Source organism: Salvelinus namaycush, chromosome 8 (genome assembly GCF_016432855.1).
Source record: "Salvelinus namaycush isolate Seneca chromosome 8, SaNama_1.0, whole genome shotgun sequence".
Taxonomy (NCBI): domain Eukaryota; kingdom Metazoa; phylum Chordata; class Actinopteri; order Salmoniformes; family Salmonidae; genus Salvelinus; species Salvelinus namaycush.
Window position 1 is genome coordinate 46,760,242 of NC_052314.1, and position 13,650 is coordinate 46,773,891.

General features: G+C 43.4%; 1 long non-coding RNA gene across 1 annotated transcript; it reads left to right on the forward strand.

Moving 5' to 3' along the window:
- The first annotated feature begins 258 nt into the window (after window positions 1-258).
- LOC120051944 lies at window positions 259-7,525 on the forward strand. The gene is made up of 3 exons (XR_005477341.1): window positions 259-421; window positions 6,838-6,945; window positions 7,225-7,525. It is a non-coding gene; the product is annotated as an uncharacterized LOC120051944 (long non-coding RNA).
- The last annotated feature ends 6,125 nt before the right edge of the window (window positions 7,526-13,650 follow it).

The window sequence follows — 13,650 nt, forward strand, 5'->3', positions numbered from 1 at the left end:
GTTGGTGAATGAGTTGTAGGCCTACATGAACATTAAGGGTATCCATCTGGCTTTTCATGGTATTTGAAGTGTCATTTTTAGTCTTCTCCACTCTACTTCAACATCTTTCCACTTGATTTATTTTCCCACTGAACTTTGTCTGGGTCACTGAGCTGACCCTTATTTTCACATGTGTTCTGTCCTGTCACATTTTCTCCCTCCCTCCCCTCATGTGTGTTCACTTGCCCCTCCCACTAACACGCTCCTCTGCTCTCTTCTCACTCTCTTCCTCTCTCTCTGGCACACGCAACCCATAGGCGTACAGAGGAGACACTGACACGCACAGCAACTCTACAGACATGTCGGACTCCGAGACCGCCGTTCCTACTGAGGCCCCCGTCCCTGCCACGTGTGCAAGCATCAAGGCAGACCTGGACAAATGGTGAGTGTCTGTACGGAAGGATGTGGTTTTCTCAGTTTTTGTCCGCCATTGCCACTGGGACCAACGTCTCCAGGATGCCCATCCATGGCTTCCAACTCATTGGATGGACGTGGCAAAGCCGCAGTGCTTCTAGTGCTTTTCACTTGGAAGTTCCCAGTGTCTCCAAGTGGATTTCAGTGTTGAGTTGTTTTAATTGAAGCGACTACCCTCCCCCCGTCGCTTGGAGGAAGGCTATAGCGGTGCATGATGAGTTGATGTCGTTTGCAATCCTTGTGTTGCGCCATGATAAAATGGTGGAGCAGTTGAGTAGTGCAGTGTATGATGATAGAAGAATCCAAATTCCAATTTTCTATATGTAACTGAATTTAAACTGTCTTGGCAGGTTGGGGGGGTTACTATTGTAGTGTAATGGGGGGTACGCACGTAGGGGTTTTGGGGTCAAAGCACGGCAGTCTCTCGCACACGCCTGATCGAAGGCAGGGAATTTGCCTACATCATGTTCTCTCCTACTCGCTCCCCACCCACCCGCCCCTGTCCCCACGCAGCTTTTCTGGCCTTGCTGTGTCGACAGCGTTGAGTGAGCGTTAGCCAGCGCTAAGTCGCTAACTCACTGCTTCATTGTCCCGATCTGTGTGCACCTTTCCCCCCCTCCTCTGTCCTCCCTCTGCAAGATTAATGCAGAGTGAGATTGTTGTGGGTTTTATCTCTAGAAATGTGTAGAAACAGGAAACCTGGATGGTTGGGTTGTGTGTGAGGGCTCAATGACAGTGCAATGTCAAAGCCTGGTTCGATGGCTGATGTAACGCGTCTACTCTAGCCCTCAGCGGTTTTCAACTCTGTCAATCTTCATTGACATTTCACCAAAACCTAGGTGCATTTTGACCCTTGGTGTTGTATTTTGATGTGTTGTTGCAGGGTTTGGAGCTAGGCTAGGCTAGGGCCTGGAGTGTCCCAGGCTGTATAGGCCAGATAAGTCCAGACCAATGGGTGTGAGGGATGAGATAAGGATGCAGGGTTTAGGGGGTGGTAGGTTGCAGCGCATGCTAGGGATGGGCTAGGTTGGCTGCTGGTTGTAAAGTTTTGTTTTAGTAACATTTTCAGGGTGCCTATAGCGGTCTTGAGCCATGGTGAATTGAATGTCATCGAATTGTTGTATGCCACCTTTTTATGAATGGACTGTAGTGTTGATACTCGTTGTAGGCCTCTCATAGTTCACTTTGCATCAGGTGCCCTTTACCTCAGTATTTATACTTTTATAATTTGTCAATGTTGCATTAGAAACTAGATGAAGGCTTTCTCAACACTTGGGTCAAGCACAATTGTTTTGTACAATGTACAGCTCTTTGGTCTATGCCACAGTAAATAACATCTACTTTGAAGTTTAGTCAAGGGCCCTGTGCTGTTATGGTGCAACTTTTCAGGACACTTTCTTAACCCTACAGTCAAGGGTTGTACCGTTAACCCTCAGGCCAGAGTTCTACTGTTAACCTCATGGTCCTTGGGGTTTGTCATTGATGGACCCAAATTATACTGTATCCTGTAACATGGTCCACGTGACGACAGTGGACCTGCTGAAGGCAGCGTAGCTAGCTGTACCAGAGGGCTGACTGAGTAATGTATACCAGGACGATGTATTTATAGCTCCACTCTTGAATTCTAAATAGTCATGCATGGGTTGGTGTGTAAACCTCCAGGATACCATGTCCTGTCGTATGGCTATAGTTCATGATCATGTTTTTGACTTGCCGTGGAACCTGAAAAGGTATATATTTTTAAACGGCCTTACACGATGCACAGCTGACTGCGGCCATCTTGGCTGGCTTGGCCTGCCCTAACATGTCACGTAGAAATACATGGATTAGTTGAAGGAGTTACCACCTTGACGCCTTCAAACACAAACAAATGTCATGTTGTTAATTACACCTGTCTTATCCTCGGATATCCACAAGTACACATGCCTTAGGGTCTAGGGGTCAGTTTGGTAATGGGCCAAACAACCCCTCTGGAACGTACTTTGAGCTTGTGGACCTGGCCTAAACATTCTAGAACCTGCGTTGACTGACATATGAACCTGTGACAAGGTATTTGTGTGTGCTTTGTAGGTGCCTTACTGATGCCCCTGTTACCTGCAGTGCGTCGCGTATCTCCTAGTCAGTACATTGAGACTTATAGATTATACATGTCAATGTATGACTTGGATACCTAACTGCCGCTTTAAATATTAATATTAACCATGTTACAGATGTCTACTACCTGTGTGGGTCCTGCTGTGTACTTTGAAATTTGGTTCTGTAGTAACTTTGGTAGTCTAACTGTGTGTAACTTGTAAGCCAACACCCTAGCCTTCCAAACAGACCCTGGCTCCTGGCTTGTATGTAGACATGTGTGTGCTTGCTCTGCTTGACTGAAAATGTGGTTTACTTGGATGGAATGCAGTGTTAGTGCAATTCAAGACCCCTTAGCTACAACAGGGCTCCAACTGGAAACCAACCAAGTCATTCGCAGTAATTTTCTTTATTTTTCTCCTTTCTTCTCCTCCTGCTCCATAGATAATTATTCTGTCCCAAAGTACACCCTATTCCCTATTTAGTGCACTTATTTTGACCAGAGCCCAGTGAGCACACAGTATAGGGAATAAGGGTGCCATTTGAGACTCTGACAATGTTTGTATTGGTCCTAGAATGATATCCCTATCATTGTAGGCCTGCCCTTAGTTCCCTCTATAGTTGTTCTCTCGCAGGCGTCCCAATGCCATTGAACTCTTCAGTGTAGTGACTTTAGATCACTCTTAGTTTCCTACTCAGACAGGCCCAGTAACCAACTTCAAAGCTATTCACAAGCTAGATGATATTGGCTCCGTGTCCCAACTCTCTTTTCTTTAGTATACTGGTCTGGATGGTTCCCTTCTCTTTGGTTCCCTTTTCTAAGCATCCCTTATTTTCCATTAGGACAGCCTAGTTATACACGTTCTATACACAGTTTGCACTCACTATTGAAGCTCAATTCAGATTATACTGTTGACCATATTATATTTAATACTCCAATGCTTTTTTTTGTCTGAGTTTTGCAAACTTTATTGATACTCAGAATTGAGCAGGAGTTCCTTTAAGGCACTAACAAGGGAAAGATTTGGTGAAGTGGTAAAAGCGGATGCTGTTTGATTGTGAGGCGCTATACAAATTTGACAGTCATAAGATGGGGACTTCAAATAGGCCTATGGCATGTCAAGGGAACTGAAGCCTATTGTTCAGATGGGTTAAATGGAAACTGAAATCTGGACTATAACCTCTCTCACAGCTTTAATATTAACTCCTGCAGAATTAAGCATTTCTTGCAGTAAAATGGTACACCAAATGTAGTCAAAATTTTGACTCTGGTACAGGAGTGGAGAAATATGATTGATTTATTTTAGCATCTTGAGAGAATGTGTTAGATACCGTCTGTAGAGATGCTGTATTTATCAGCATCATAAAAGCCGATTTAGTATTTCAAACACATAAAATATGCATCCAAGCCGAACTGAAATCTTATCAGAAACATGTTGGGTTGTTTTCACAGCTTTCTACACTGAACAAAAATACAAACGCAACATGTAAATTGTTAGTGTTGGTCCCAAGAAGCTGATTTAAACAGCATGATCAGGTGCAGGTGCACCATGCCCTGGGGACAATAAAAGGCCACTCTAAAATGTGCAGTTTTGTCACACAATGCGACAGATGTCTCAAGTTTTGAGGGAGCGTGCAATTGGTATGCTGACTGCAGAAATGTCCACCAATGTCTACCATAATCCCCCCCAAAAACTATGTTTTTGTGAATTTGGCAGTACGTCCAACCGGCCCCACAACTGCAGACCATGTGTATGGTGTTGTGTGGGCGAGCGGTTTGCTGATGTCAACATTGTGAACAGAGTGCCCCATGGTGGCGGTGGGGTTATGGTATGGGCAGGCATAAGCTGCAGACAACTAACACAATTTGCATTTTATCGATTGGCAATTTGAATGCACAAAAATACCGCAATGAGATCCTGAGGCCCGTTATGAGGCCCATTTCTTTTAAATTAGGTATCTGTAACCAACAGATGCATATGTATTCCCAGTCATGTGAAATCCATAGATTAGGGCCTAATGCATTTCAATTGAATGATTTCCTCATGTGAACTGTAATTCTGTAAAATCTTTGAAATTGTTGCATGTTGCGTTTATATTTTGGTTCAGTATATTTCCTTGAAACCGATCAAACTGTGGTTATGGCATGTTCTTCCCAGTCCCTAAATGTCTTTACTCTGCAAAAGATGCAGAGATGACAGAATTTTACCAATGTCAACTAGATTGAAGCATTCATTCTATTGATTTATGACATTCTGGTGAGCAAGGATTTATTTAGTCTTCTAGGTCAACATATAATGACAGAAGAGAAGCTGCATGTATCTAATTACAGACAAGTTGACTAACAAATAGCCTACCAAAATGTTGGAAATTATAAGCAGAAACATATCTAAATCGGGCAAAAACAAATGTTCACTTTATCACATATAGTCGGGCGGTTACGGGTGGGTTATTAGCAATTGCGGTTAAACAAACCACTGACCTGTGCACAACTAGTGGCCGGCCGACAGCCCTAAATAATTCACATCTTAATTTCCTGATTGTAAAGGCAGTGTTTCCACCAGTCCAACCGCCCAATCGGTCATCCTCTTCCCATACAAACCCAGCCCTTGCCACCCTACCCTCTTTAACTTGCTCTATGATGCGCCCTAAAGTGGTCGGTGCCCATTGCCATGCCAACATGGTGGTGGTGCCGTAACGTGCCTGATGCCCCCCACCCCCCTCATGTTGTGTGACCGCTATCATGGTGATGTCACCAGTTCGCTGCCCTCTGACATCCAGAGGTAACACTCTGCAGCAGATGACTCTTGCATGTTGATCACTCAATCCCAAGATGTTAACTTGAAACTAATATTTTTTATGTACAGTATATTCAAACCCCCAATGTTCTCCCCTTGGTTCATTCACAAAGGATTCCCCCATTTGTTTGTGTGGAGCTGAAGATGGAGAGACAGGGGAGTTCTGTTCTGTTCAGGCAGCATTACATAACAAAGCCTAATTTGGTTGGTTGGTTGACGAGGCCCCAGGCTACAGTTGTGGGGTACCCAGACCCAGTGTCGCTCTTATAGTGGGAGAATGAATGTGTTTCTATCCATCCCTCTTTCCCTTCCCTCCCTCCATTACAGTTCAATGTCATTTGATTATTAAAATGGCTGCCTGTTTTGGGTTTATCTCCCCTGCTTCTCATTGTAGGTTTGGTCCAGTCATATGTCTTTAAGCACTTTCTCTCAGTGGTAAAAGCAGGGGATGTTTATGGTGGATGGATTATCTGGCCACACAGCCTCAGGGCCAGGTCCTCTGTGCTGCTGTTGGGTCATCTCTGCTGCCTCCATATCACTGCCCCATCACCCTCCCCATGCCTCTTCCTACCACACACACCAATTGCCAGGTCGCAATTGTAAATGAGAACGTGTTCTCAATTTGCCTACCTGGTTAAATAAAGGTGAAATAAATAAATAAATAAACACACGTACACTCTTACGCGTTCAGTGACTCACTCGACACACACTACACAAACGACCCTTCTTCAAACCCGTAGCAATCAGCTGCATAAACCTTTTTAAGCTGCAGAGACCAGCTGTGAGTTACATCATAGAGATCAGCCCAGCGACAAGGGGTCGTGGGGGGGGGGGGGGGGGGGGGCATGGAACCAATGGGAGAATGGTGAGGTAGTGTGGGGTTGCAGACAGTCATATCAGTCAATCCATCCCCTCCTGCCGTCTCTGACCATCACCCTCCTACCCGGCCTTTTCGTCGTCTGTTTTGCGTTGTTACGCAATCACTCGCTCTCCCTGATGCCCACCTTCCATCACAGATGGGTTTATCCCCATCCCTCTCTCCCCACCTTCCTATCTTCCCTCGCTCCCTTTCGCCGTATCACCCTAATGCGTTGTGTCAGTGTATGCCCGCTGTTTGGTGCCGAGTTCCTGAAATAATCTCCCTCAACACCCTTCCCTGTCCTCTCTAGTGACCAGTATGCCAACACTCTCTACCTATGTAACCAGTTCACTCCTTTTAGTGAGGGCAGTGTCTGTCTGTAGGACCAGTCTGACTTGGTTCAATCTGAGGAATGCCAACATTGTTTAGAAAAGCTCATACTAGGACAGGGTAGGCCTAGGACACTTCCAGGCTGACAGTTTGACACCAAAACATCTTTAGTTGACCGGGATCATTTGGTGCTGAGCTCGATGGCCAACCTATCTAAATGCTTCAAAGGTCGCTATTGGCTCCATAGCTGTCAAATTATTGGAGGAGAGGATCCAAGGTCCCTCCCTCAGAGGTCCTAACCATGTGGTTGTGTTCTCTCTACAGTGTGAAGGAGAGGGGTGACTGTAAGGATCTGATGGAGGCATTTGCAGCCTGTCTGAAGAATGCAGCGGAGGCGTCGTGAGGAGAGCAGGAGCTAGACTCACAGGAAATGTAAGTTCACATGCAGGGGCGATAGGAGCCTTATCAGGACACAACTACTAAACCTTTCTTTGTCCAGTAATGGACTCTCTGTAATGCCAAAGGAAATGCTTAGCTGACTATTGGGGCTCACTCATGGAATGTGAATTGAATAGCCTGCAGAATCTGGCTTATGGTGTAAACAACCCAATGGTGTGCCAGCCAGTCTATCCACTCTAGCCAGGGAGGCAGATGTTAAGCCAATATGACCGAAACTAATTCTGCACACTTTCTCTTGTTCACTCTCTCCAGGTCCACCGCACAGGGTCCTCCACGTTTCCCAGCATTCCCTTCTGCACAACAAGCACTGGGCTGAATGATACTGGCGGTGTTCGGCGCCTGGCAGAAACCATCCACCTCTTACCTCCCTCCCCAACCCCCCTTGAAGCTTAAATGGTGTCTTCCGATTTATACCCCTGCGCTGCTCCCACCGTGGCTGAGTACATCCATTGGTAGACAATTCCGGAGAGCCTATGGGTTTTATGTAAATTGTCCACTTGAGATGCATACATTTAAATGGAACAAATAAAGTCTAAAAGAAATTGGTATAACATTTTGCCTCTTGCTTTGCTTCTCTTTTTGAATGTGATGTGAAATGTCATATTTGGCTCTTTGAACAGTTTTGTAACCTCAATAGACGGGTTGGTTGTTTAGCAACAAAACCGACGCGTGCGACACTATGGGGCAAAACAGACTGGGTTGGCATAGATTGTTGACAACATCTAAACTATGTTTTGTCTCCAATGTTTATTGAAAACATAAATAAATGTGCACTTGTCTCAAATACATTGTTAGAGTTGTTGGTTAGCTAGCAAGCAAATTTTTTGCCATATTAGCATAGATGTGACATCAGTTAAAACTCCTCAAAACAAGACCATGGTATCAAGAACTAGCTGAAACGACCCACTGACGATTCTCCACATGGAGGCTTCTTGTCATAGCCAATAACTATCTGACCATCCAGAGTCACAATCCACAGACTTCTGCCCCATTGAAGCATGCTCATCGTTTTCCTGACGTTGTCAGCTAGCCCGTCTCTACAGTTTCATGTTCTGAATTTGGTTATGGCTTTGAGTTTTTACATCTGTTTGATACTTTAATGACCTGTTTGCAGACCAGGGCCCCTATTTATAAAGCTTCTCAGAAGTGCTGATCTAGGATCAGTTTACCCTTTTAGAGCCTAATGAATGAGATTGGGGGGACGTGATGCTACATCAGAACTCCTACTCTGAGGTGCTTTATGAATATGGGCTCAGACCATCAAAAGCTGGTGAATGTGTCTAATTTTAAGATGTCGTCTCTTTGCACTTTTACTTTAAGATTCAACTCATTAATCCAAAAGCGTTTGAACCTGGGACTATTCTGTCTCTTTGTAATGGGTTTAAAGGACCAGGAGATGGGATATAAACCCTTAATTTGACTAATGCAGTTAACCCTTAATCTGTAAAATGCAATTGATACACTCTTAATTCTGACTGATTCCATGAACACACTCTGAACTAGGCACTGGACACAGCCTGCATCCCCATTTTCCACCCTTCTACCAAACTGTACCCTTGCTCTTTCTCATATGGATTGAACAATGGTGTAAACTGACTCCAACTAATGCTTACACCAATCATATGCTTTTAAAAACATGATGGGAAAAGTGCAAGTACACTTCTGGAAAAGGGTGTAGAACTAAGTGGGGTTCAGGGAGGTATGACACACCCACTTTCTATGGTGTGAGTAGACTCCAAGGCCAATCAGGATGTGTGAGTACATGAAAGTTTCAATCTACCTCCTGGGGCTCCGGAATCAGACAGCTGACGGGAGAGAGAGAGAGATGGGACTGCATGCAAGGACAATGTGTGCATGTAACGAGGTTATGTGTGTGAAGGGGGCTGGGCAGTGGGACATAGCAAATCAAAGTTTATTTGTCACATACGCTGAATACAACAGGTTGTAGACCTTACAGTGAAATGCTTACTAACCAACAGTGCAATTTTTAAGTTAAAAAAAAAGGTATTAGGTGAACAATAGATAAGTAAAGAAATAAAAACAACAGTAAAAAAGACAGTGAAAAATAACAGTAGCTAGGCTATATACAGTTTCGAGGGTATATACAGGCACCGGTTAGTCGGGCTGACTGAGGTAGTATGTACATGTAGGTATGGTTAACGTGACTATGCATATGTGATAAACAGAGAGTAGCAGTAGCGTAAACATAACAGAACTAGGAGTGGCACATAAGTGGACGCCAGCCCATGAAGTCTTACGCTTCAAACACACCGACAGCGTCATTGCATTTTGGTACACCAGAATTACATTCATTTCCAACGAAACGCTGCGTTTGCCTTACAGCATTGCGTTGCAGAGGCAGTTGCAGTGCGTTTGGTGTGGGTACATATTAGGGTACATAGTAGTACAACATAGTAGTACCCTCCAACATAGTACTATACCTGTTTGACCTGACTGGTGAAGTGTCTGAACTCTATCTGTTGTTGAGAAGGATTAGTAGTAAAGACACTAACAGGATTGACTTTACTGTCTGTGGATACACACGGGATAAGAAGACTTCAATCAATTGCCCCAGTGGTCACCAACCTTTTCTGAGTCAAGCTTACTTTCCCAGTCAAAAAGCAAGCCTAGCTCTACCATTCAGATTTTTTTTTAAACATGTCTTACATTTTTTAAACATTAACCTAATAAAAACAGCTCTGTAGGAATGAGGTTTGTGCAGTAGACCTAATACATTAACACAGCATACTGGCAAAATATACCAGCGATATTGTTCTTCTCAGACCATATTATATTTCAAACACAAGCTTTGATAATAAAATATATCATTTGGTGAAGCTAGCACTTGCGAGGCACAGCTGAGCATAAATTGAAATAATTGCTTTTTTATTTTACTGGACTGATGCACCTTGCATCATGGTCATGGTGCTTTCAAGACAACTGGGAACTCTGTAGAAAAACGAGGTCAAATCATGACATCAGTGATATTCAGGTCGGAAAGTCGGAGCTCTAGAAAAGATACCTGAGTTTCCGACTTGAAATTCCGAGTTGAATGACTATTCAAAACTATTTATTCCCAGTCTGATCTGGGTTTTTTTCCGAGTTCCCAGGTGTCCTGAACGCACTTAAGTCGGATGTATGAGATTTACGAGTTCCCAGTTTTGAACATGGCATTAGTTTCAGTGGAGGTAGGGTCTCTGCTCTCTCCTACCTTTCCTCCGGTGAGACTGACCATAGAGAGGGTACACCATCTCCACCTGATGGCGAAACTTGAGCCGCACCTTTGTCCCTCAAGCACAAATTCATGTTGTTCCTATGACCAGAGAAAGTTAAATATTCCTCGATATTAAAATAGACGCGACGAGCTGCTAATAATAATAAAAACGCAAGGCTATCGATACACGAGTGTACGTAGGGAGAAGCCGTTTTATATTTTGTAATAGTGTTGAATAAAAACAGTGTTGACAGTGCTGAATCAAAAGTTGCTCATAAAAACAGCAGCTATTTGGTGTATTCTTTGACAGTCTCTCTCTGGTCATGGTTTTAAAAGTAATGAAATCTCATATTGGCTAATATCAAACTTTGCCGGGTCTTCGAAGCACGGTGATTTGAGTTATCCGATTGGCCAGCATAGTAGGCGCACTCGGTCGCAGATCTCCACAGATCTCCTGGTCCGCTGGAGTTTGTGTTTTCAGACAAATGGTTCCAAATAGATACACTTTGTCAACCTGGTGCGCAGGGATCGCGATCAACTGGTTGGTAACCATGAATTACACCTTCATGTCATCTGCCTGTTCATATAGTCTGACCCCTGGTGGTTATGAAGAGAAAGAGAACTGCAGTAAAAAAAGTTTGCACCTCCTGCCCAGACACTCAAATGTATACAGGCCCTAGTCTTGGCAGGCATTTTAAGAAGTCAGTCCGCGTCGTTCTTTTCCCCAACGCAGTTAAGCCAAAACCACGCCCCGTTATTCAGAAAGCGTTCTTCAACGCTTTGAGCGCTCTCCAAGTCTCCAAATCCGGAAGTGAATAACACGTAGCACGAAATTTCAGTCACTGATTAATAACATTTGCAAATGTTATTAATCAGTGACTGAAATTTCGTGCTACGTGTTTTTTAAGATTGAAAAATATAATAACATAACGTCGTGGACCGAGCTAGCCATTAACGCTCAAAGACAGATTCAATGGCTGTAGCATAGCGTATTCGACTGAATGATTAGCTAATAAATATTTGAGAAATTATTAATAATAAGCATATGCTTTTACCTGATAATTGACTACTAATGACAATATAACAACTTCAAATACCGAGCTTGTAACGTTAAGTAGCCTAGGTTAACTTAGCTGACCTTCAATTGAGGGAATTCAGCAGAGTTCTCTGAGACAATTTTACAACTCATTGAAACTCTGAAAATAAATACATGGGCAAATGTTGTGTGTGAGTGAGTGAGACAACGCTAGCTAGCCAATGGGAGCGTAGTAGAACGCCCCTCTCTGAATAACGGGGTGTGGTTTTGGCTTAACTGCGTTGGGAAATAGAAAGACGCAGTCAGTCCATGTAATGTATTTCACCATTGTATTCACACACTGTAAACGATACACTGAATAAGCTTAGTGTCGTATAGTAAGCCCATATATGGGCTGGGCATCTGGATGACGCAAGACACTATAATAATAAATCCATCATATCAAATAATAATAATTGGCCCAATAAATCAATCAAAAATAATCTAATTAAATCATGCAATTAAATTCATGTTGTATGTTACTTTCTGCCAAGTCAGGACCATGAACAAGTACTGCCGCCCTTTGTACAAGTGCAGAACTGCATGATGGTGTGACAACATGCTAGGCCTATTAGCCTATTATTAATGGTTACTGGTATCCATTCGCTACGACTGTTGTTGCATCTAATGAGAGAAACAAGACACGTCATATAAATGACGTGAGATTAATAATATCTGTCTGATTTTACCAATCAATAGGCTAGATCAAGAGAAACATACTTTTAGTTAAACACTAGTAAAGGCGTGTATTACATTTTGTGCTGGGATGAAATAAGAAAGACGTGGAAATGGATCAAAGAGGGACGTACAAATACTATTAAAAGGAAGTAAATTAATCGGTTTGTCATTCTATACTATACTATTCTATTCTACAAGAACATTCAACAACAAGTGTATCTTCTTTTCTTTACACCATTAGATGATGAAAAGGGTATTTTCATGCGTTTCCCCCTCAGCCCAAAAGTTGGTGTGTTTGAAAAGAGAAGTAGGTGAGCGGATAGGAGTCGACGGAGAGAATATTTTAAGGAGAGGCAGACAAGGAAAGGATGGGGTGGAGGAGAGAGCGGGGGGCGGAACCCGGATGCTGATGCTGCCGTATCGGATGAGGAGAAGGAAGAGGGGAGAGAAAAAATTAAACGGTTTTGCGGCCAGAAGGGAGGCTATCCCGTGACGGGTTGTGGATGCAAAGAACTTCGACAGACAAGCAGATATTTTTCGAATCGCTTCTGAAGCTACATCTTTCTGCACAAGGACGCCGGTGAAGGATGAATCTTGAAACCAGCGGCGGCAGGAGCGCGAACGGGGATGCTGTGATATGTCCATAGACGGCGAGGGAGGGAGAGAGCAAGGGAAAGAAGGAGAGGGAGGGAGGAGAGTACTACGCCAGCTAAATATTGTTCTTTTTTGTAGAACCACGATTTATTACAACCATCCAATCGAGCATTTTACATAATAGAGAAAACGATTATTTCTCGAAAGAAAAAATAATTTTGGTCTGAACAGAAACGCAAGGTGAAATTGTTGACAGACGTTGACTGGAGAATACAGATTGAAAGAAGTGTAGGCTAGTCCGAACGGGTGTGGATAGCAGGGTGGCTGTTTTGACGCTCTGTTCCCCTCTATTTCCTGATACCAGGCCCTGGGATAATCCGAAGAGTGCACCGGATATTGGGAAAACCACCCCTCTGAGGCTAAAACGGAATATTTCTATTCATATAGCCTAAAGGACGGAGCAGAGATAGTCTACATACCAAAATGGGACAACAAGAGGTGGAGGGAGACTAAAATATGTTACGATAATAAGATTTCTTTACAAATGCCGTTAGTATGTTATTATAAGGATCACTGATGACAGTAACGGGTGTAGGCTATGAGGTGCAGAATTGTGTGCAATCTAGCCGTTACATGGAGCCTATCTGATTCAATAATTTTTGATAGGCTATTGCAGCTCCTTACATCTATCTGCCTGTACTAATATTAACAATAGGACACTTTTATTTCGTATATTGTTAATAATAATTGTAATTCATAATAACTGCCATCATTTTGGACTTCTCAAATATGCAACTGTCAAAATCTCCCTACGAATTTCTCACTTCCACTTTCTAACATCCCATTATTTAATTCCTGCTTAGTTGATTCACGGTCGTTGATAATAAGCTGGAGTTTACCGAATTTATATAACGGTAACCGCATAGAAAAAGGCAAGTGCATGGGAGTAGCCTAGCCTAGACGATAGGCCACGAAATTGTCATCACGACTACAACCACTCTCTCCATTCCTCCCTGTGACAATATCGCTAGGCGTCTGTAATGCTATTACCGTGGAGCCGTTCTACCCCGAGGACCGATAGCTATAAATTCCTATTGAAAACAACAGTGATTTGATC